Raw genomic sequence first — 22,085 nt, forward strand, 5'->3', positions numbered from 1 at the left:
TTTTACTTTAGATGGCGGAAACTCCAAGGGCTGGGGTCCCTACATGAGAACCCACGACTATGCTTTCACTCTCGCCAAACAGCACCGGTCTCTGTCCCCCAGGCCACCTCTGAGGAAGGCTGCCCCATAACGACAGGTGGTTTCCCCTTTAGCCCAACCGCCTTGAGGGCAGGACCTGCGCCTCATTCTTGTCAGCGACTGTTCACTCTGCCAAGGGCACGGAAGCGGAAGGATCCCGCATGCATCCCGCATCCATCCCGCAGCACCAGCACCGCTGCACCTGGGCCCCGCAGGGACCTCGAGGCGGCAGTGACACCGACCTACGTGGATCAATCAAGAACCTTGCTGTGTGTAGACCCTCAAATTGTGTATTTAACAGTCTTGGGCTGTGAAAGATTCACTGTCACCGAAAGCCTCAGGCCTCAGTGTCATCACGAAGCCAGAGATAGAATCAAATAATAAAGGGAAACAAACATTCCCACCGAGTTCAGGTTTTCTCACAAAATAAGCTATTAAGTGTCCCATCATAAACGCTCACTTTCTCTAGGTCATCATGGTCTAAACAGGATCAACTCACGGTGACCCTGTGTGTCTGGTGTGACAGCGCTCCTCCCCTGAGCTGGACTGGAACCTTCATCCTTTTGGCACTCAGGCCTCTGAGCTCTGGCGGGACCAGAGCAGACCCAGAGGCGGCTTGGGGTGATTGGCCCACTGAGAACACAGCCTGGCTGCGATCGGGGTTCCACAGGTTTTCAGACATGAAGCTCTATTATTGTTGCTACAGTATCTTAGGCCTGCATTTGAATCTACAAGTCTCCCGTTTTTCAATATTCAAAACTTGAAACAGAGAAAAAAGTTGCTGTGTAATGAATGCGCCCAGAAAGCATCCCGTGCTCCCTGGGCACCCCTTCACTGTGACGGCTGGGCCAAGCACAGCTTTCCCTGACCTGGCCAGGAAACTTGCTGCTGTCAAAGCCACAGAGCTCGACGAGAGTACAGAAAGCAGGAGATGCAGTCAGAATCATTGCTGCTCGGGGTCTGTGACATCACTGGTTACTGCTTAGACACCTGCGTTTTCTTACTCCTCCCCCCCCCCCCCCCAATTCAAAGGCTACAGAGTGGTTAGCTCTAATGTTCACACTAACCAATTCTGTGACCAAAAAGCTGACAGGACTGACTGATGGACAGTCTATTAAGAGAATGTGCTCAATATTAAAAATTCAGGCGCAACATTTCACCCAGATACTCACTCACAGATAAGAAAAACCAAGTGCAGTACACTTTCCCCACAGAATTTCAAGAGTTGAGAAAAACAGAAATCTAGCTCAACCCTAACTTTTCTCAGCCTCCCATTTTTAAAGACACAGTAAAATGAAGACCACCAAGTGAGCCCAGGGCTAGGAGCTGCACCCCGTGCCAGAATGGAGACTTCATGAGGCGCACACACCTGCACGCTGCACTGCTCTCCCCACTCCTGCACCACAGCGCCTGTTTCGATTTTTAAAGTGTTAATTCTAGAAGAGTAAAAAAAAAATCTCCCATTCCAGTTTGCCTTTGACTAGAGCAAAGTTGCTTGTATTGAATATGAAAGTTGAACCTCATTGGATAAGCTTTTTACTTAAAGAAAAGCGAACTTAAAAAACCCTGTTTTTTAGTAAGCCAGCAGGCTGACCCCCTTTTTTTCCTGACCCCAAGCTGCCATTCTGGTCCTTTAATGTGACCTCAAGCTCTTTACAGGAACTTCGAAAAATTCGTGGAAACGTGAATTAATCTTTAGCCCGAAGGCTCCTGTAATAAATGCCTCCCTGAAATCCCATAAAGGCAGCCTGGCCCCAGTGAGCAAGGAGAATGTGCCTACTTCACACACATCAAGCCTAAGGCCCCTCGACTGTGCAGGAAAATCCTCACACTGTTGGGGCCCAGCGGACTGCAGCGAACACCAGAGTCCAGAATTCTGAAACTAAGGCGCCTTGTGGTGTTACAGCTGACTGTCCAAACCTGCTGCGGGCTGGTGGTGTGCTCTGTAGAACACCAGACATGGGGCAGGCACGGGGGCAGCTCACTTTCAGAATCGTGCATGCTCGGCAGTCATTTGTATGATATACAAAGCAATCCATACCGGAGGCTCCCCTGAGTTACAATGTACTGTCAGAGGGCGGCCTGGCTAAGACTTACAGTGCACTCCCAGGTGAGTAGCACTGACACCGCAGCGCCCATCACTCCCTGCCGTGTGCAGCACCTCTGGGGCAGCCTGAGCAAGTCTTCCTCTGGACAGCCTACCACACTTTCTCTTGGACTTGGCATGAACTCAGTTTGTGCATGTACTCAGACACAACGTTTCAGAGACAGATTAGAACAACCATTAGACCTGCCGGCTGCATTTAGTGTCCTGAGTATTAAAGTGCTCAGTTCTCCCTCCACCCCCATTACACACCCTCACAGGGGTGTGTGTGTGTGTGTGTGTGTGTACAATCTTAATCATTTCCTTTGGGTCCCCTGGTGCTAACCTGCATTGAAATGGCTTGATCACAATCCAGGCTTCCTTTCCTCAAGGGAGCTAAACTGCCTCCTAGAGGATTAATGAAACCTAGTTTTAAGACCACCTTTTCACTTCCTTTTTAAAGTGTGTTTCTTTAAAAGACACAATTTTCCCACATTCCTCCAACTACTCTTAAAGCAAGTTGGGAAGCCACAGGATTTCATCTAACTACCCAGAGAGAGACATTCTTTAAAGACCTAAAGGGGCATCAGCAGTCAAGGAGAAAGTTGGCTGTCTTTTAACACAGCTGTCCAGACTTCCTGAAACCCTTGATGTTTGCCCCCCATCCACCCCACTCTCTCTAAGCTGTCAGACAGCTCTGCCTTCACAAAGGGCAACAAACACACAAACTACTGCCATGACATCCATTCGGATCCACGGTCACCCTATAGGGCGGGGTAGAACTGCACCCTGGGTCTCCAAGACTAATTTTGAGAGAAGGCCTCATCTTCTCCTGAGGAGCAGCTGGTGGTTTCAAACGGCTAACGCTGTACCCACTACACCACACTCTAACAAAGGGCACAGGAGACGGAGAACTGGCTCTGCTGGACAAGTTAGGCCTGCAGGCTAGCTGGAGGAAGACTCTGCAAGGCTCAAGTCGGGAAGAGAACCAGTTAAACTAAAGGACTTCTAATTGACGTAGTTTAGATAACGCTGTCTGGACTGAACACCTGCAAATATTAGATTCTGTGTAAGCATAAACTTAAACATTAATTTAGCTCCTTTGAGACGTTTTACCATCCAGGAATCTACTTACCATAATAAATGGAATTTTAAAACTATTGCTAGTGAAGACACAGAGGGTTGCAAACTAACAAATCAATAGCCTAAGCCAGGCAAATCGAAACTATCTGCCACAAAGCCTTAAATTCAAGATGTTTACCTAGGGGTGGGGGTGGGGCAGGAGAAGGTGGACCTTGGGTGGTTCAGGTCCTGGGAGCTGCAGATTCTGCTCCAAGTCCCCTGGCGGCCCCCAATTCTGACCAGGGGAGACAACTGTCTGAGGGGTGAAAACTGGAATCTTCTCCTTGCCTTTATGTGGCCCTTTTGAGAGGGGGTGACTCTTAGGGACTGAATTATATCCTCCCAAAATGTTAAAATTCCACCCCTATAGATGTAAATATACTCCTGTGTGGAAATAGAGGTTTCCTGAAGGTTGATTATCAGTCAGAAAGTTTGTTTTTGTTTGTTTTTATCTTCTGATTTGGGTACTGAGGTCAGAGCAGTCAGGAGGTTCCCTAAAAAGTCCTCGTGATTTAGAGACGCAAGTTCAAGACACACACACACACACACACACACATACACACACACACACGGTGGGTGGGTGGGTGCTATGGAAAGAAGCCTCAGTCCCACTGTTTATTCGATTTTTAAACACATCAATCCCAAGAGTCAACAGGGTGACAGAACTGCTGTGCACCCCAGTGGGTGATGACTCCACACAAATGCTGATGGGTTAAAAGGGGCCCTGGATGCATAGTGGGTTACGTACTGGGCTGTGAATCCCAAGGTCGAACACACAGGGATGTGCTCCTTGGAGACAGGCGGCAGCTGCTCCCCTAACAGCCTGGGAAATCCTGGGGTGCAGCTATGCTCTGAACTGTAGAGCACTTTCTACTATGCGTTGGAATCAATTCAGTGCAGTGGGTGTTTTTTACTGTGTTAAAATTACGAAATTGTCAGTACCCAAAAAGAAAAAGTCAATTGTACTGTCAAATACCTCCAAATAAAACATTTTAAAATCAGTTCACAGGGTTTTTCTTTTGAAAGAAAAACTGCTCCCCCAAAATCGACTCTTAAATATATGAAAAAGCAAACCTTTTAAAAAACAGACCTCACTATGCCATTATTCCCGAAAGGTATCCTTATACTAAGCCCCAGGCATGCGCTCTATGAGTTTTGATTGTCCCACCGTGTGCAGGTTCAGAAGGGCCACAGCTCGTGAGCAGAGCAGGGTCCCAGCAAGCACTGACGGCCAAGCTTGTGTTCTCAAGCACCCCGAAGCCTGTCCACCCTCCTTCCACTCTGTTCATAAAGACACAGCTCAGGGGATAATGCCAGGAAGCTATTAAGTACCCATATTCTACTTCACACTATAAAGACAACATAGAAAATGTTATCAGTATGGCTGAGTAATTTGTGCAGAAATTGTTAAATGTTATATAATTTCCTGTATACACTTTTCACTTTAAACACAACATAAACTCTCTCTCACACACACACCTAGGTCTGCTCTTTAGAACACAAACAGCATTCACTGAGACATTGGGCCAAAATCAAAAGAAACCAAAAGAGAGAAATTTGGAATTGAAATCTTTATGACATGGGAAAATTATTTTCCTCTTTCGAATCTACTTCCTCATCTGAACAATGTCTTATAAACCACTAAGAGATGGTCCACACAATGGTCCACTAAGAGATCATGTTTGTAAATAACTTGGAAAACTGCAGCTTTATAGAATGAAACCTTTCATTTCATAAACTTCTCCTGAATGTCAAAAATCAAACCCAAACCCTACAACACAGAGGTGTGCAGATTAGAGCAATGCTGTCCAACAGAACTTTCAGTGACAAAAGAAAAAGACCATCCCGTTTAGTAGCCCCTCCATCCACAGAGGCTACTGAGCACTTACGGCTTCTGTGACTGGGGAACTTTTCACTGTATTTCATTTAGTAAAATTTACACAGCCCACTGGCTAGCAACTGCTGAGGTGGACGGCAGCACAGTTGTAGAGTGCAGGCCCCTCACTGCCCCGCCAGAAGAAAAGATGACCACTCAGCGCTCACCTGGCAAGGAAGACATTCTGCGCGACAACATAGGTACCCCAAAAGGAAGTGTGGGGACGGGCTTTGGCAACAAGGGAGGGATCACCCACTGGAGGAAACACTGTTACAGAGAAGTACCATGCCGCGAAAAGGAAGAACTTGACAAACAGAACAAGGTAACTTTTGGACCCACTGCCTGCAAGTTACTTTTGACGCCTAACTGTCCCATGGGGCAGAGCGAGCTGCTCCACAGCAGCCGGCTGCATCTTTCTCCCCAGGAGCTGCTAGTTATGTCTTAACCACCGACCTTGGGCGTTAGCAGCCGCTAAACACACTGCACACCTCAGGGCTCCTTTAGATGGCAGCGAAAAACCAGCACCCATTGCTGAGTCCATGCCAACTCACAGGGAGCCTGGGGGAGCGAGTAGTGCTATGTCCAGGTCTTCCAAGACTGCCCATCTTTATGGAAGCAGACGGCCACCTCCTTTTCCCCGCAAGGAGCACATGGCTAGCCCAGACTGCTGGCCTTGCAGCCCAACAAGGAACCACAACTCCAGCAGGGCTCCTCACACGGCAACCAGCCCCCAATAAAAAGGGAAGCAAAACCCGATCACAAGGAATGAATTGCCCCACTCTCAATAAACCAACAACCTATGAAGTGTGCAAGGGAATTATGGAAGAAGTGAGTCAAAATGTAGCCCGAGAGGCACAACGTGAACCCAGGCTCTTGGAGAAATGGCGGCATTAGATGTGCTCCGCACAGGAGTGCCATCAACTCCCTAATCACACACACACACACAAAAAAAATGGGGGGGCTTCCATCGTTCTTGGGAGATTGGAACAAAAAGATAATGGGATTGTTCAGTGAACTACCCAAAGCCCCACGTGGGCTATAGGCAGCACATGGAGGCAACAATAAGTAACCTGGATTCACTTAGTAAGTACACTGTTTTCTCTCAAAGATCGTAGCACGTGCCTGAAAATCTGTAAGGACACCCAGCATCGGCTTCAGTCGTTCAGGTACATTAACAGCACACCTACCAATCTGCAGGAAGCCCTGGTCATGTGGGAGTTACACACTGGGCTTCGATCCACATGACTGACAGCTGGGCTCTCTATTCGAGGTCTTGGAAACCCAAAGGGGGGTCGCTATGAATCAGTATTGACTCAATAAGGTGAGTTTGGTTTGGATGAACAGGCAGAAGTCCTCCAACAGAAGATGAGACAGTCTCTGTGAGGTAGGTAACGTCTTTGGAAAAGAGCAGCTTACTGGTCAATTTCCTCATCTTATCAGGCCCAAAGAACCAACCAATCGATCTTGGAAGAAATACAGCCAGAATGCTCTTAATAGCACGGATGGGGAGATTTCATCTCATGTCATTCAGATGCGTTTGTCAGCGAAGACCAGTCCCTGGAAAAGGACGTCATGCATGGCAAGGGGTAACATAAAGGGGGACGGACACAATGGCTGCAAGATGGCTCCACACAACAAATGTGAGGATGGCGCAGGGCCAGGAGAGGACTGGGCTGCACTCTCCGGTTGTCAAGAGTTGGAACCAACCGGAACGCATGCAACCCTGGATCTTTCATGAAAACTGAGCAAGAGAAGCTGTTTCCCAGGCTGAGCAGGAGACTTGGGCCAACTTCTTGAGCTTGTTTAAGTTAAAAGATCATAGAAGGGCAACAATAGATCAATGTCCTCCAGAGCAAAAGCTACATTAACCAGGAACCAATGAACAGCAGCAAGGTTTTGTATCTCGCCTGTTTCTAATCCTACCTCACTTCACCATGTGACATGGAGGGGATCCTGACTCACAGGGAACACCCAGCCAGGGTTTTCTCCTCCTGTGGAATTGCTGGTGGGTTCAAGCTGGTTAGCAGCTGAACGCTTAAATAGTGCACCACCAGGGCTGTGGTGACTAGTAAAACATGACCATACAATTTGATTCTCTTCCCTTTCCAGGGCAGCATTCCATGCCTCTCCCTTGGACAAAGTGCGGGTCTTACCAACGTACTCCAGCAAGTGATGGTGTCTTCCACAACTGGCAGAGCTACGTCCCTTTCCAGTCCATTGTCCTCCACTGACTAACACTAGTCAACAAGGAAATCCTAAAGACTTTTCTGCTTTTATGGTAACAAAAAACTCACCAGGCAGCACTCGTGTCCAGCACTTGCTTGGCAGTGCAGTACTCTGAACCACACCTATGAACACCATAGATTGTTGATACTGATTTGGGTCTGTGGAATCCGTTTTCTTCCAGACTAATGGTAGTTGCTTTTTCGCTTGACGCCACGCTGGCTACTGAAAGACCGCACAAACGCTGGCCTTCCCTACAGCAAGGGGCTCAGGGTGGACACAGCTTTACCCTCACTCTCATTTGGACTGCTACTTCTGGGAGGAGCCAACAGGAACCTGGGAGGGTGAGTGAGCCCCAGGGCAGCACATCAGACCCTCCAGCCCCAGCTCCCATCTTGATTTTCACTTCCAGACCATGCCCAGTCAAGCCAATCCCAGGTTCTTGATCCATAGGAGCAGAGCAGAACCAGGGACTCTTCATTAGCCATTGATTTGGAATAGCAGCAGAGGATGGCTAACACCGTGTTTTTAAAGTCATGGGCCTGATCCATTAGGGAAAAACTAGGAAACATCACAACATCTCACAGGCAGTAACAGTAAGTACTATCTCCTGAAAACTGTGTTTCCATTTTACAGATACCTGTGTACTTGTACTGAGTACCCACTTGAAACACATTTCTTAGAATCACAGTAAAAACGTTTGAAACCTGTTACATCTAGACCAATAGGTTAAAAAAAAAAATCTACTGAATGTCAGGAATTCCTTCAGGGAATATGGCCACAAAACCCACCAACCTATAAAAACAAGCCTTTTCTGTAGGCTGTATGACCACCTCGGTGAACTGTAAGACACTCTCAAAATACATCTTTTCTCATTTACATGTAATTGACCCAACACCCGGAAGACATGGAGTCTGTCCCAGACTTGCCCACCCGCTCACAAATGTCCACCAGAAACTAAGGTCAGGGCGAGGAAGATACAGACACCCAAGTCCAGAGCCAGTGTCCAAAGTCCCCAGGCACACAAGGGTACAGGGGTTTTCTGCTCATGCTCCAGTTCGGGTGAAGACAGACCAACAGCAGTGGCTGCAGCCTTGGCAGAGTAGTTACATACAACTTAACTTGAGATGAATCTACTTAGCTGATCTGCTTCCACCATGATTTTCTTTGAAGGGTGAGAAGCTATTTTTGAACTCCTAATTAGCCACTTTTGAAAATACTAAAATAAATCAGGATAAAACAATCAACAGATGATCTAGCTTATGACTGAAATCAAGACATTTGCAGCTCTCCGACAAGCAGGCTTTGTCCCAGGCCCTGCCTCAGTGGGGGCATTTCCACATCCCCTCTCCTCTGTCAGGCCAGCTTCACACCTCGGTGAGCTACGGGAAGCTGTAGCTACAAGCACAGGTCTCCTTCAAATGCTGTACTTAATGACAGTGACAAAAAAATCAAACTACTGGACAAATCCAAGCTTGCGTGCCTTGCCCTGGGAGAACAGGCAGGGATGCGGTTCTCCAAGGGAAGCAAAGGTGGCTCCAAGAGCAGTGGGCCAGGTCTTCTCCCTCCCCCGCCCCCGTGGATTCCCAGAACCCCATCAGACCCAGATGACTGCCACCACTGGGGTGACTCCTACCCTAAAGAACAGAGCAGAACTGCCCCAGTGAGGTTCGTAATCTGTAAATCTTTACGGGACTAGAAAGCTTCATTCTACAGAAAAACCCAAAGAGAGATTATAAAAACCAAACGGGAATGAAAAAAGTCCACTGCCACTGAATTAATTTCCACCCATAGTGCACCTATATAGTCTTTAAGGTTTTCAGGACCACCTACATGGGGAAGCTCTGGGCAGATAGGGCACCTGGCTGCCAAAGCCTAAACTGTTTCCTGGATGATCAGGTACAGTACAAATGTCTTCTGCCCTTGGGGGAAGCAATGAATATATATATTTTTTTCTTTCTGAAAAGAGGACAGCAGGCAAAATTAAGTTTGGGAAACTACTGTCTAAAACTTTACAAGCTGAGATAACCTGATCAGCTGGCGGGTGAAGCAGCACCCTGGTGGTTAGCAGTCCAACTCTTACCAAACTATTCACAAGTTACCTGTATTTTTATGCAAATAACTCACTTGTTACTTTTTTAAAAACCAACCCATTCCCCTGAGGTATTTTTGGAAGCAGTACACCACCACCACCACTGCCCGGTCTCCCACCCCACCCTCCTTCGGGTCTTGTGTAAAAATAAGTACTTTAACTGGAGAGCAATTATTCTAGACACTCAAGCCTCTCAGAATTTCCTCTGCCTACTTTTTCCTGTAAGCCCAGCCTACTGCCTTGATTCTGACTCATGGCGACCCTATAGGCCAAGCAGAAGCGACCCTGGAAGTTTCCAAGGCTGGGGTCCAGTGCTATGGTATCTTCCGTAAAGATTAGGGTCTTGACAACCCTACAAATCTGCTTTACTGTAGCCCATAGGTTTGGAGTCCTAATCACTTCACACACATGTGAAAGTTGGACAATAACTAAGGAGAGAAAATGGCAGAAGAGTTGGTGCATTTGAACTATAGTGCTGGCCAAGGAGTCAGAAGGATCGTGGCTGCCAGAGCAAAAACCAAATCTGTCTTGAACGAAATACAGCCAAGATGTTCCTCAGCACCGATGACTGTGTAACCCCACGGAGGCGAGCAAAAACAGAACTGTATGTGAGTGGATGTATTGGTTGGTGTAAGATGTGGAAACGAAAAAAGGTTCTTGAGGGTGAGGGCGGATAAAGGGGAGCTGATAGCAACAAGGAGTTCAAGAAGAGGATGCTTTGAAACTGATTGCGATAGCAACTGTACAACACTGCTTGATGTGACTGAACTGTGGAATGTTATGACATCTAGAAGAGCTCCCAATAAAATGATCAAAACCAAAAACAATTCTGACACCAAAAAAAAAGGAGTTGTGGATGACGAGATGGCTAACAGACTTTGGACCAGGAGGGGCCAGTCCCCAGGAAAAGGACACCATGCTTGGTAAAGCGGGAGGGGCTGTGAAAAAACAAGACCCTCCAGGAAATGGACTGACCCAGTGGCTCCAACAATGGGCTCCAACATAAGAACAATAGCGAGGATGGACCAGGCGGTGTTTTCTTCTGTTGTGCAGAGGGGGGGCTATGGGTGGGGCCCCAACAATGACAGATCTTCAGAGCACATTGCCACACCTTTCTCCCACTGAACGTGGCTGATGGGTTTCAACAATGGCCCTTTTCATTGGCAACTGAGCGCTTAAGCACCAGAAACCAGGACTTCCCTGTCCCTTCTCTTCCATCCACTTCCTTTCCAGGTGAGCACACCAGCACCTTGAGTGGGCTGGGTCACAGTAACCATCTCAAAACATGATTCTCTCTCAGTCAAAAAGCACTTTAGCTGTTACTTGTCTTTTTCTTTTCTAAATTACTTTTTGTTTCCTAGAAGGATGAAAACACATTTCAACCTCCAGAGCCAAGCCAGGAAAGGCAGCCAGCCAGTCCCAGGTCAACTTTGATGTTCTGGCGATAGCAGAGCACCGCATCCTCAGAGCAGGGCTGGAATTCGGTTTTTGCAGGCAGGCACTTCACCACTCAACAAGTTATTTATCTAGCTGATCAAAGAACGGGAAAGTTCAAGGCAGGTATACACTAAATCTATTATTCACTTTGAGGCCGCTGAAGTTACACAGGTGTGTGTTTTGTTTTCACAGAAACAGGAATTACTCATCATTAGCTGCGGGGATACGTGGATTGCTCAATCAAGCTCAGCTTTTGGGAAGACAGGGCCTCTCTGGCAACAAAACTGGCTGATGGCGGTGAGGTTGCCTAGAGGCCTTTGTGAACTCTGGCGGGATGTCTCCCGAGTGGGCAGCCTGTCATCCCGGAGAGCACGCTTTCGCTCCTTACAAACCAACACACAGACCACACAGGCCTTCCGAAATCATTACACATCAAGATACGTCAAACGGAGAAATCACTCAACTCCAATCCTCAAATCCCCCAATGCCACACTTCCAAAACCCCTAGTACAACGGCAACAAATAAAACGCAAGCATAACTTGTTAGGAATGACCATCCGCGCACTGCAACTCATGTTTCAGGGCTGGCCCCTCACAAAGATTTTCTTTCTGAATGTCTGTGAACGGAATAGCCAACTCGGTCTTGCGCTCAGACTGTACTTCCGCGGCCAACACGTCAATAAAGGAGGCTGAATTATGTCTTAAAACAGCTGGGCAGGTTTTCCCGTTACTGGACACAATGCCACCTAATTCAAACTTAATCACTGAAATAAGCATCAAATTCCACCTAGCATCACTCCAGGAGCCGCCCAGGAAACACCGCCGTCTCCCCACATGCGGCCACTGGTCCTAGTGGTCCGCACGATCCACCCCTGGGTTCTGAAGCCCGCCCGAGTTGCGATCGTAACTTAAAAAGGCAAAACAACTCAATGGGAGCACTCGCGGGGCAAACATGCGAGCCCCGAGGCCAACCATCTCGCCGAGGGCTCCCCCAAGTGTCTGCAGGCCCCGTCCTACCTAAACACTTAAATTTTCAACCCGGGGCTGTGGCCTCCGGCGCCCGTAGGTGGGAGAAGTTTCCCCCGCGGCTGCACATGGTCCGCAGAAGTTTGGCTGGCGCGGCGCGCGGGAGCCGAGTGGGAGCGGCCGCCGAGGAGCTTGCGGGCGGCGGCGGCGGCGCAGCAGGAGGCGGAGGCGGGCGGGGGAGGGGAGCGGCCGGGGGGAGGGGGGCGGCGGGGGCTCTTGCCGCCACTGCTCTCGCCGCCTCTCCCCCCGGCGGGAGCCGCTCGCTGCCTCTTCGCACTAGTCGCTCCGCTCCCTCGGTCATGTGACCTTAACGTAACCGGACAGGAAAAGCCCCGCCGCCGCCGCGCCGGAGACACCGACCGCGGCGGCAGCAGGAGCAGCAGCAGCGCGAGGCGAGCACGGCCGGGCTGCCAGCGGCGCCGCCTCGGCACCGCGCCGCAGCGGCCCCGGCGACAGGTAAGCGCGCACCGCCTCCGCCTCCCAGCGCCGGTGCCCACGTGCCGCCCCCGGCCCGGGCTCCGGGAGGGCGCAGGGGGGGCGGGGGCCGCCGGAGCTGGCAAACGGTTCCGGCAGCGGCGGTGGCAACAAAGAGGACGAATGACCCCCGTGCCAGGGCTCCGGGTGAAGGCAGGCGGCGGGCCTGGGCCCCTCGGGGAGCCGGTTCGGGGAAGCGAGGGCAGGGGCGCCCCGCGGGGGCGGCGGCGGCGGCAGCGCCTGGCGCCGGGGCTTTGGCCGCCTGACAAAACCATCCCCCGGAGCCAGGCGGCGGCGAGTCGGCGGCGGCTCCATCCGGGGTTTTGCGGGAGGGGGAGGGGACGGAAGCCGAGAGGGCGGGCGGCGGGGCGGAGGAGGGAGGGAGGGAGGAAGGGGAGGGGGGCGATCCGCGTTCCGTTCCCCGGCGCCGGTCCCTCCCTTCTCGGCGCCTCCGCCAAGTGCGTCCCGATCGGCGGCGGCCGGTGAGCGTCCCGCGCTGGAGCCCCGAGAAGCGGGCCCGTCAGGTGCGTAGTCCTTCAATCGTCACGCCGCCGAAGCCTGCTGCTGCTGCCGCTGCTGCTTCGGCGGCAGGGCCGCGAGCTGCGGAAGTGGGTTTGGGGGAGGGGAGCAAGCAGGGAGGAGGAGGGGAGGGATCCGGTCCGACCGGAGCAGGCCCGGCCTCTCTGGCGCTTCTCCCAGCTGCAGCGGCTCCTACAGCTGCTGCCGCTACTGCTGCGGCTCCGCCTCCTCGCTCGCGGGCGGGGGCGCGCACGCGCGCTTCCGGCCTCCGCGGGTCTCGCGCTGTCTCCGGCTCTCGCGCGCGCTCTTCCCCTCGCGCTGGCTCGTCCGCCCCCCGCCCCGACGCCGGGACTGTTGCGCCCGCCGGGGCGTTGCGCACGGCGTGGGCGTCGGCATTGTGCTAAACTCCGCGGGACTTGGCGCGGGCGCGCGCGCGCACGCGGGCGCGAGGGACCCGGCGGCGTGCGTCGCTCCTCCCTCGGCCCCCAGCCCCTCGGGGACGGGCGGGGCTCGGGGGCGCGGCGCCCACCGACCCGGCCGGCTCGGGCCCCGCCCCCTGGGCCCCCGCCCCCTGGGCCGGGCCGGACGGGGCGGCCGTTGGCCGGCTTTCTGACGCCAGGGCGCCGCCCGCCCGCGTCGGCCGCTGCGCCCAGTCGGCTGACTGTGCAGAGGCGGCCCAGAGCGTCTGCGCGCCTCCCCGGGCGGTCTGCGCCTGCGGGGAGGCCGCACGGGGCCCCGGGGCGCCTTCTAGCCAGTCGGGCCTGGGCGCTCGCGCGGGGCCCGGCTCCGTCACGGTGTAGCGAACCCCCCCACCCCCCGACTCTGGTTTTTAAACAAGGCTACAAAGAACTGATGGTAACCAAGGTGCATAGGACGCAGCGAGTTTGGGTCCCTTGTGGCTGCCGGTGAATTACAGAGGGCCTGGACATCCGAGCAGGCCAGATGGGGGAGGGGGCGCGATGCGTACTGCAGGAGCTGCCACCCGCCACCGTGAAAGAATTCGGTGGACTCCACGGCCCCCCTGGCCGGGTCCTTCATGCACCGGGCCATGTAGATCGTAGACCTCAGTTATATCCGTGCTGTGGTCAAGGCCTGGAGAAGGTCAGCATAGCCAGGCGTTGGGGTAGGGGGGCTGTCTGGAAGGAGGGCATCTATGTGGACCCTGCCGGGGGTAGCCCCCCAGGGCACTGTACTTCTCACTAATGTTCTGAGAACCAGCATTTTTTAAAACGGTATTATTGGCACATAACCTTCATATAAATTCAATTGTTCATATCAAGAAGGGATGTACAATCATCACAATCGATGTAGAACATTGTCTTCTTTCTTGTACTCATTTGCTCCCCAAGTCCCCCTCCCTCAACCTCCCCTGCCATACCCCCAGGAAACCATTAATCCAGTTATTGGCTCTGTATCAAGCCTGCACTTTCTATAGAAAATCTGCACTGAGACAGTCCAATCCGACTTCCCCTTAGTTCATCTCAAACCAGTACTTTGTATTTTGCATTCTGAATAGCCGCCCTCAGTATCCAGGATGGTTCCAAACTCTAGAAAGGTTCTTTTTAAAGAGAAGAGTCATTGATCATGGACATTAAACCTGCTTAAATTGGGAATTTGTCATTTAATAGCGATTACTGTGCTTATGTTGGATTCAAGGAATTGTTCTGAGTCAAACCGTTTGTGGTAAAAGGTAAAAGTTGGAGACTTGATTTGCCTGTGGTTTTCAGTAGTTAACAATGAGGAAGCCGGCCGTGGTGGCCTGTAACCACCCCTTCGAGTTTTCGTGTAGTCTGACCTCAGCCAAGGGCCAAAGACGGACTCCAGCAGGGGAGAGTCTGCACTAGGCAGCCTGCCTTCCATAGGCAATGAAATAACGCTGCATAGGAACAGAACCCTTTGTCTTAAACATAAAATGTGTTTTACCCCAATGCTCTAAGAAGCTGCACTTTGTAATAACCCTGTGACTTTAGTACCCATTGCCTCCCCTGCAGAATGGGATATGTTTTTGCTTCATCTGCCCTGTGGGCTGCTAAGAGTCACAATAGACTTGATGGCAGGAGTGAGATTGAGGAAGGGAAACCGCTAAATCTGCATAAGGCATTGACCTGGGATCAGCTTCCTTGTCATTCGTCCTGTCTCACTTGGTACCCAGTTCCTAAACCACTAGAGTTTCCCTGTTGCACGTGTTGGGAAAGTTGGACAAGCACTGTGGTGCCAAGCTGTGACAATCACAGGAGACAGGAGGGGACCTGCTGGAGATGCCCACCTTCAATCTCAAAATGAACCCAACAAAAGGACATGAATCACTTTTCCTACTTCCTCACGCTCTTTGCGTCTCCAGATTTAACTCTGAGAACATAAAAAGAAATCATGGATTTTCATTTTCCTAAGGGAAGGAGAGGAGAATCAGACATTCCAAGTATTAAAAATATCGAGAGCATTTTTACAACTTTTTAAATTTTTCCAAATGGTTTTTTTTCCTCAAATATTTTTATATCCTCCTGGGTTGCCATTTTTATTAGCACTTAGAAACTCTTGAAATTATAAAAATGCTTAAAATGATCATAAATAAAATTCCGCATTTTACAGTGTTGATGTTGTTACTGTTGTTAGGTGACCCACAGAGACCTCATGCACAACAACGAAACACTGCACCATTCCCACAATTGTTCCTCTGCTTGAGCCCATTGTTGTAGCCACTGTGTCAGTCCATCTAATTGAGGGCCTTCCTCTTCTCCCTACCCCTCGCTTTAGCACGATGTCCTTCTCCAAGGGATGATCTCTCCTGACAGGTGCCTTGCTATCGTGTCCTCTAAGAAGCACGCTGGCTGTCCTTCCAAGACAGATCCGTTTGTGTTTCTATCAGTGCTCATAGCTACTGAAATATGAAGTCTGTGGTCACAGAAAACCTACCAGAGTTGGCAGTCTGAGACAGCAAGAGCATTTTTTTAATGGTACAGAAGCCAAGTGAGAGGCTGATGGTCATTCTCAAGTGCATAATGAGGTCACGTGGCAGAAGTACACATCAGATAACCGACTCTGCAGGAAAGCGAGTTTACAGAGAGGAATTTGTGAAACTGAGGCATGTTTGTAAATACTTAGCAAAAAACTTTTTCACTTTGCAAGAGGTTTAGCAGACAGAAGCCAGTCGAACTACCCCTGTGTGTTTCCAAAACTTAATCTTTCAGGAGCAGACAGCCTCATCCTCCTCCTGCTTGTAAGCGGGAAGGTTCAAACTGTTGACCCACCAGGACGCCTGCTGTTAGCAGACAGTTCTTTTTATTAGTGTGCACCCGGAATGCTTCAAGCAAGGGTGGACATCAGACTCCTCTGTGTCTGGGTGCACGCCACCCTCCTGGTCATCTTGGTTCTCTGTGTCCCCAGCATGATTATGAAGTCGACAGACCCTTGGCTGTGGCCTTTTCACTGTGCTGACAAAATCTGGCAGCAATGGGATGCTGTGCATAACTCGGCCCGTATTTTCCAAATAGCCCAGGGATGTTAAACCATGCCAGGTAAAAGAGCCATTCAGAGTACAAGTTAAAGCATGCAGTCTTGTGAACAGACAGTAGGAAAACCATGCTTCTTCCTAGTTTTCAGGTCCCATAACTACTCCACCATTTGCCACGCCGAGTGGTGGTTTCAGAGCAGGACGCCACAGTTCTCAGAGCAGGCTGTTGAAAGACTTCTTCCTCTCACCTGTGCAGGTGGCGTGTGGACTGAGATCCACAGGTCAGCCCTTTGGAACCGCCAGCACGCTGAAAGAAGAAAGGGGGCTTTCTGCGCCCAGAGTTCCGTTCTTGGAAACTCAACAGGGATACTTCTACAGGGTCATTACAAGTTGGCCTAGATTGGACTGCAGTGTGTGTGTGTGTGTGTGTGTGTGTGTAAGGACAGCAGTTTGAAATCACCAGATTGGACTGCATTGTGTGTGTGTGTGTGTGTGTGTGTGTGTGTGTGTGTGTGTGTGTAAGGATAGCAGTTTGAAATCACCAGATTGGACTGCAGTGTGTGTGTGTGTGTGTGTGTGTGTGTGTGTGTGTGTGTGTGTAAGGACAGCAGTTTGAAATCACCAGATTGGACTGCAGTGTGTGTGTGTGTGTGTGTGTGTGTGTGTGTGTAAGGACAGCAGTTTGAAATCACCAGATTGGACTGCATTGTGTGTGTGTGTGTGTGTGTGTGTGTAAGGATAGCAGTTTGAAATCACCAGATTGGACTGCAGTGTGTGTGTGTGTGTGTGTGTGTAAGGACAGCAGTTTGAAATCACCAGATTGGACTGCAGTGTGTGTGTGTGTGTGTGTGTGTGTGTGTGTGTGTGTGTGTGTGTGTGTGTGTGTAAGGACAGCAGTTTGAAATCACCATGGGAGCAAGACAGGGCTTCCTGCTCCCATTAAGAATTACAGTCCCGCCCTCTCCCAGCGGGAGGGACGGCGTTTTGTGGCACAGGAAGTTCTCGGCGGCCTGCACGCGTCTCTGGGCTTCCGGCCTGCTCAGCCGGCTCCGTGGGAAGGTGAAAAGCTTCCCCAAGGACAACGCCTCCAGGCCGGTCCACTGACGGCCTTCCTGGGCTACAAGGCCCCAGGACCCACATTGTGTGCGAGGTGCACAGGCCAGGCTCCAAGGTGAACAAGAAGGAAGGGGTGGAGGCGGGGACCATGGTGGAGACCCCTCCCATGGTGGTGGTGGGCATCGCGGGCTACGTGGAAACGCCTCGCCTGCCTTCAAGAGGTCTTTGCGGAGCACATCAGCGATGAGTGCAGGCGGCGGGTCTACAGGAACCGGCTCACGTCGAAGAAGGCGGCTTTCACCAAGTACTGCAAGAAGGGGCAGGTGAGGAGGGCAAGACGCCGCTGGAGAAGGACGCCAGCGCATGAAGAAGTCCTGCCCTGCCGGTCATCCGCGTCCTCGCCGGCTCCCCCTGCGCCAGGAGAAGGCGTGCCTGCCTGATGGAGAGCCAGGTGAACGGGGCTCCGTGCCTGAGAAGCTGGAGCAGCAGGTGCCCGTGAACCAGGTGTTCGGGCAGGACGAGATGATCGACGTCATTGCGGTGACTAAGGGTAAAGGCTACAAAGAAGCTGGCCCAAAAGACCCACCGAAGGCTGGGCAAGGCGGCTTGTATCAGGACCTGGCATCCCGCCCGGGTGGCCTTCGCGGTGGCCCGTGCTGGGCATAAAGACTACCACCAGCACACGGAGATCCTCAAGATCAGCCAGGGAGGGCAACCTCATCAAGGACGGCAAGCTTATCAAGAACAATGCCTCAGCGACTAAGAGCATCACCCCTCCTGGGCAGCTTTGTCATGCTGAAGGGCTTCGTTGTGGGCACCACGAAGGGAGTAATCTCTCTGCGCAAGTCCCTGCTGGTGCAGACCAAGCGCCAGGCCCTGGAGAGCATTGACCTCAAGTTCATCGACACCAACACCAAGTTTGGCCACTGCTACTTCCAGACCGCTTAAAAGAAGAAAGCTTTCATGGGACCACTCAAGAAAGACCGAATTGCCGAGGAAGAAGGCGCATAACAGAGGTGTAGCTGGTGGGATCAGGATAAAGACTTCTTTTCCTGTGAGGGGGGAAAAATGAATTACAGTCCCGGAAACCCACGGGCAGTTCTACCCAGCTCTAAAGAGCCAACATGATTTGGAATCAACTCGATGACCGGGAGTTTGGGTTTTTTAAGTTTATGTGAGTGAGGGTGGATGTTCTTCACTGCTCAGAAATGAGGTCGCCAAAGCTAGCCGCTTCCACTAACTAGTTGTTAGGAAAATATCTTTCTTTAAAAATGTGTCGCTTATGTTAACACGTAGTGGATTTATTTGTATGTTTAATAAACTAATGCATGTTTTTAAATTTTCTTTGGAATTTCATATCTCACTTGATTTAATATCTAAAAGGGTAAATAGCAATATGTAAATCCATATGAGCAAAGCTCAATAATTGATAACCTCAATTTTTAAGAGTGATAAAGGGGTCCTGAGACCAAAAAGCATGAGAAAGCCCTGCCCAAGAATATTGAAATCTGATGGCATTTAAAACTTTGATTTAAAATCCATTTCCACCGGTCTGTGGCGATCTGGATGCCGGCCTTGCCAGGACTATCACTGGAAAAAAGTGTTTGGGGCTCTGAAGGGGGCTGTGGACAGAAGCTTGTCTATCCCTCACAGTACCAAGTGATTCTTTGGTTATGATTCAGAAAGCAAGAAATTCAATGCAGAAGTGCATCCAAAACACTTCCAGGGTCAGAACGTCGCAGACTACATGCGCTGCCTAATGGAAGGGGATGAAGATGCTTACAAGAAACAATTTTCTCCATACATAAAGAGCATGATGGAGGAGATGTATAAGCACATGCCACTATACAAGAGAATCTGGTTTATGAGAAGAAGCCTAACGGATGTTAAAAAGAAGAGGTGGAGTGGTCCCAAAATGTCTCTTGCCCAGGAAAGATCAGGTAGCTCGGAAGAAGGCAAGCTTTCTCAGAGCTTGGGAACGGGTTGCAGAGAGCTAAACCAAATCATAATTTTCCGTGAGGATTGATTATATAAATACAACAAATGATTTACTAAGCCCCCCCAAAAATGCATTGGGGCTCTTTGCTAGCTAAATTGAACTATGTTCAAAGTGATTCTACTTCCTTCAGATTAATTTTACTCATCACAGCTTATATTTAAAAAAGCAATCTCTACTTTGGTGCGTTATTAGAAGCAAATTAGATTAGGCTTTGAATGTTGCTCGGTGTGACCTATTATGTAGGTTTCCTTAAAGTTGATTGTGGCATGACGCCTGTAGAGTTATCACTTTAATATCAACTCTCTATTAGCCATAAGTCTCTGACCTGCTGCTCCTTGCCACATAAAATGCCCCAGAACTGCCTCCTTCTGACCTCAACGTACATGCAGAAATTAAAAACTAATTTTAATATTACCCGAAGCAAACCCATTGCCCTGGAGTTGCTTTGAACGCAGTGACCCAGTAAAAGTGCCCACACGGTTTCCCAGGCTCAGATCTTTGCAGGAGCTGCCGACTGCCTCTTTCTCCCTCGGAGCTCCGCCAAGCACCCCTTGGTGCACAGCCCACTACTTAGCCGCTGCACCCCAGGGTGCCCCAGCAAAGACATCTGATCAAAAAGGACAAATATTTTATGAAGACAGTGCTTTCCAAGTCAGGAATGGTGCTACTGGTTAGTTTTTCAGTTGTCCCTCACACACCCCCTTTTTCTCATTGCTAAGTCTGTAGGTTGACTAAAATTATTTTAAGGAAAAGTTCTCTAACTTTGATCACAATGAAATAAGGTACACTGCCTACCTTTGAAATGCGGTTGGGGAAAGTCTTTGAAAGCTTACTTACTGGCCCCGCGGTATGAATTATTTATAATACTAATTGAAAAAGCCACTTTTCATCTTGGTGAGTGGTCTAAACTATTTGACAGGATCCATCTTACTTGTGGTTAGAGCTTTTCTGGTACTATGCGTCCGCCCTGTGCCTTGTAGCACTCATTGATGCTTCAGTGAAATAAAACCTGGGATTTCAGGGGACTTTGAGTGCCCTGGAAATGGGTCCGTCTAAGTGGTGGTTAGTAGCTTAGAAAAGCTATTATCTTTAAAAAGTGAATGATCAATTCCCCAATGCAGTTGTAGGCTCCTGCCGTTTGAAAGTGAAAGCGGATGTGGGGTTGTAGAAATGTTATCAAAGGACCATCATTCTGCGCCTTGTCCCACCTCTGAAGGAAGGGCGCCTCGGGCTCTGAGCACTCAGCCTGTGTGGTTACAAACCTGCTGCTTGCTTGTCAGAAGCTGGAGCCCTGACCCTAGTCAGTGTCCTGTGGCAAACACTGGCCAAAGCTTCATCACTCGACAATCGAAAATCCCACTCACATGAGGAGCTTCAAAGTGTCCGTGGGACAATTCATCATCTATTCACTCCTTTTCCACACCAACTGTGGAAAAGCTTTTTTGTTTCTGTTTTACCATGCCAATATGGAATGCCTGCCAATCTCTGAATTTACTTAAAACACCCCACTTGGGGGTGGGGTGTGTGTGTTTGTGTGTGTGTGTGTGTGTGTGTGTGTGTGTGTGTGTGTCCAAAAAAAACCAGTGGATAAAAGCTCTGCTGGGCGGAGCTTGCATAGTAGGAGTCCGCCCCCCCCCCTCGCCCCCCACTAGACCAGCATTGAGCAGCGCCTTCGGAGTTAGTGGGCCCTGCCCACTGCACTAACCAACGTCCCAGTGCATCGCCTGGGAAGGCTCTCTCTGGTCACAGTGAATTTTTTCATAAAACCCGTTTCACTCAAACCTCTTCTTTTTTTTTTTTTGATGGCTGATTTAAGAGAACAGAGTGTGGCTGTGAAATTATGTTGCCTGCTCAGGAAAAATGTAGCAGAAACTGTTGTGATGTTGCACATAGCTTACAAGGGCAGTGCTATGGGAAAAACTCACACGTGTACCAGTGGTTTTCTCATTTCAAAAAGGCGCAATGTCTATTGATGACAAACCTTCTTCTGGTCTTCCATTCAACTTTCCCAATGACTTGTGCATTTGGAGTTCATTCCACCAAGTTGGACTGTTAATCAGACTTTCTATTTGGAGATTCTGAAAAAATTTCAAAAAAGTATGTGACCAAAATGGCCTGATTTGTGGCAGATGGTGGACTGGTTTTGCCACCATTACAGTGCACCTGCTCATGCAGCCATCTCAGTGCACCAGCTTTGGCCAAAAACAGCATGCCTTTCTTGCCCCACACACCTGACTCACCTAACCTTTCTCCATACAACTTCTTTTTTTCTTTTTCTGAGAAGAGAGAGGGGCAGCAATTTGATGGCATAGAAGAAGTGCCGGAAAACGGGGGAGGTGCTGCCAGCCGTCCAAACAGATGAGTTTGAAAAATGTTTCCAAGAATGGAATCGCAGATTTGACAAATGTATTAAGTGTAATGAGAAGTACTTTGCAGATGATAAGGTTGTTTTGTTAAATTAAAAAAAATTTAAGTACATAACTTTGAAAACATGACTCCCCCCCCCCTTTTTTGTCTGCAAGGAGGTGGGGGAAACCCCTTGTATATAAAGAACTCATTTTGTTTATTAAGTGCTGCCCCACCCCCATGTCCATCTCTACTCTAGTTCCTGTGTTCCCTAATTTAGGAAATAAGAATGATGGGGGAGGG

General features: G+C 50.0%; 1 protein-coding gene and 1 pseudogene across 4 annotated transcripts in view; both read left to right on the plus strand.

The window, feature by feature from the left end:
* Positions 1-12,117: 12,117 nt before the first annotated feature.
* ZBTB2 (zinc finger and BTB domain containing 2) overlaps positions 12,118-22,085 on the plus strand; it is a 39,320-nt gene continuing 29,352 nt past the window's right edge. For 2 of the 4 annotated variants that reach the window (XM_075554368.1, XM_075554372.1), the window contains exon 1: positions 12,118-12,393. The gene's annotated coding sequence lies outside the window, so the exon portion shown is untranslated. Of the gene's footprint in view, positions 12,394-12,801; positions 12,936-22,085 lie in introns of those variants that run through there. The other 2 variants (XM_075554369.1, XM_075554373.1) reach the window with 1 other exon arrangement.
* LOC142452645 (large ribosomal subunit protein uL3 pseudogene) lies at positions 17,279-18,730 on the plus strand (annotated as a pseudogene).

The sequence above is a fragment of the Tenrec ecaudatus genome, chromosome 7, assembly GCF_050624435.1.
Source record: "Tenrec ecaudatus isolate mTenEca1 chromosome 7, mTenEca1.hap1, whole genome shotgun sequence".
Lineage (NCBI taxonomy): Eukaryota > Metazoa > Chordata > Mammalia > Afrosoricida > Tenrecidae > Tenrec > Tenrec ecaudatus.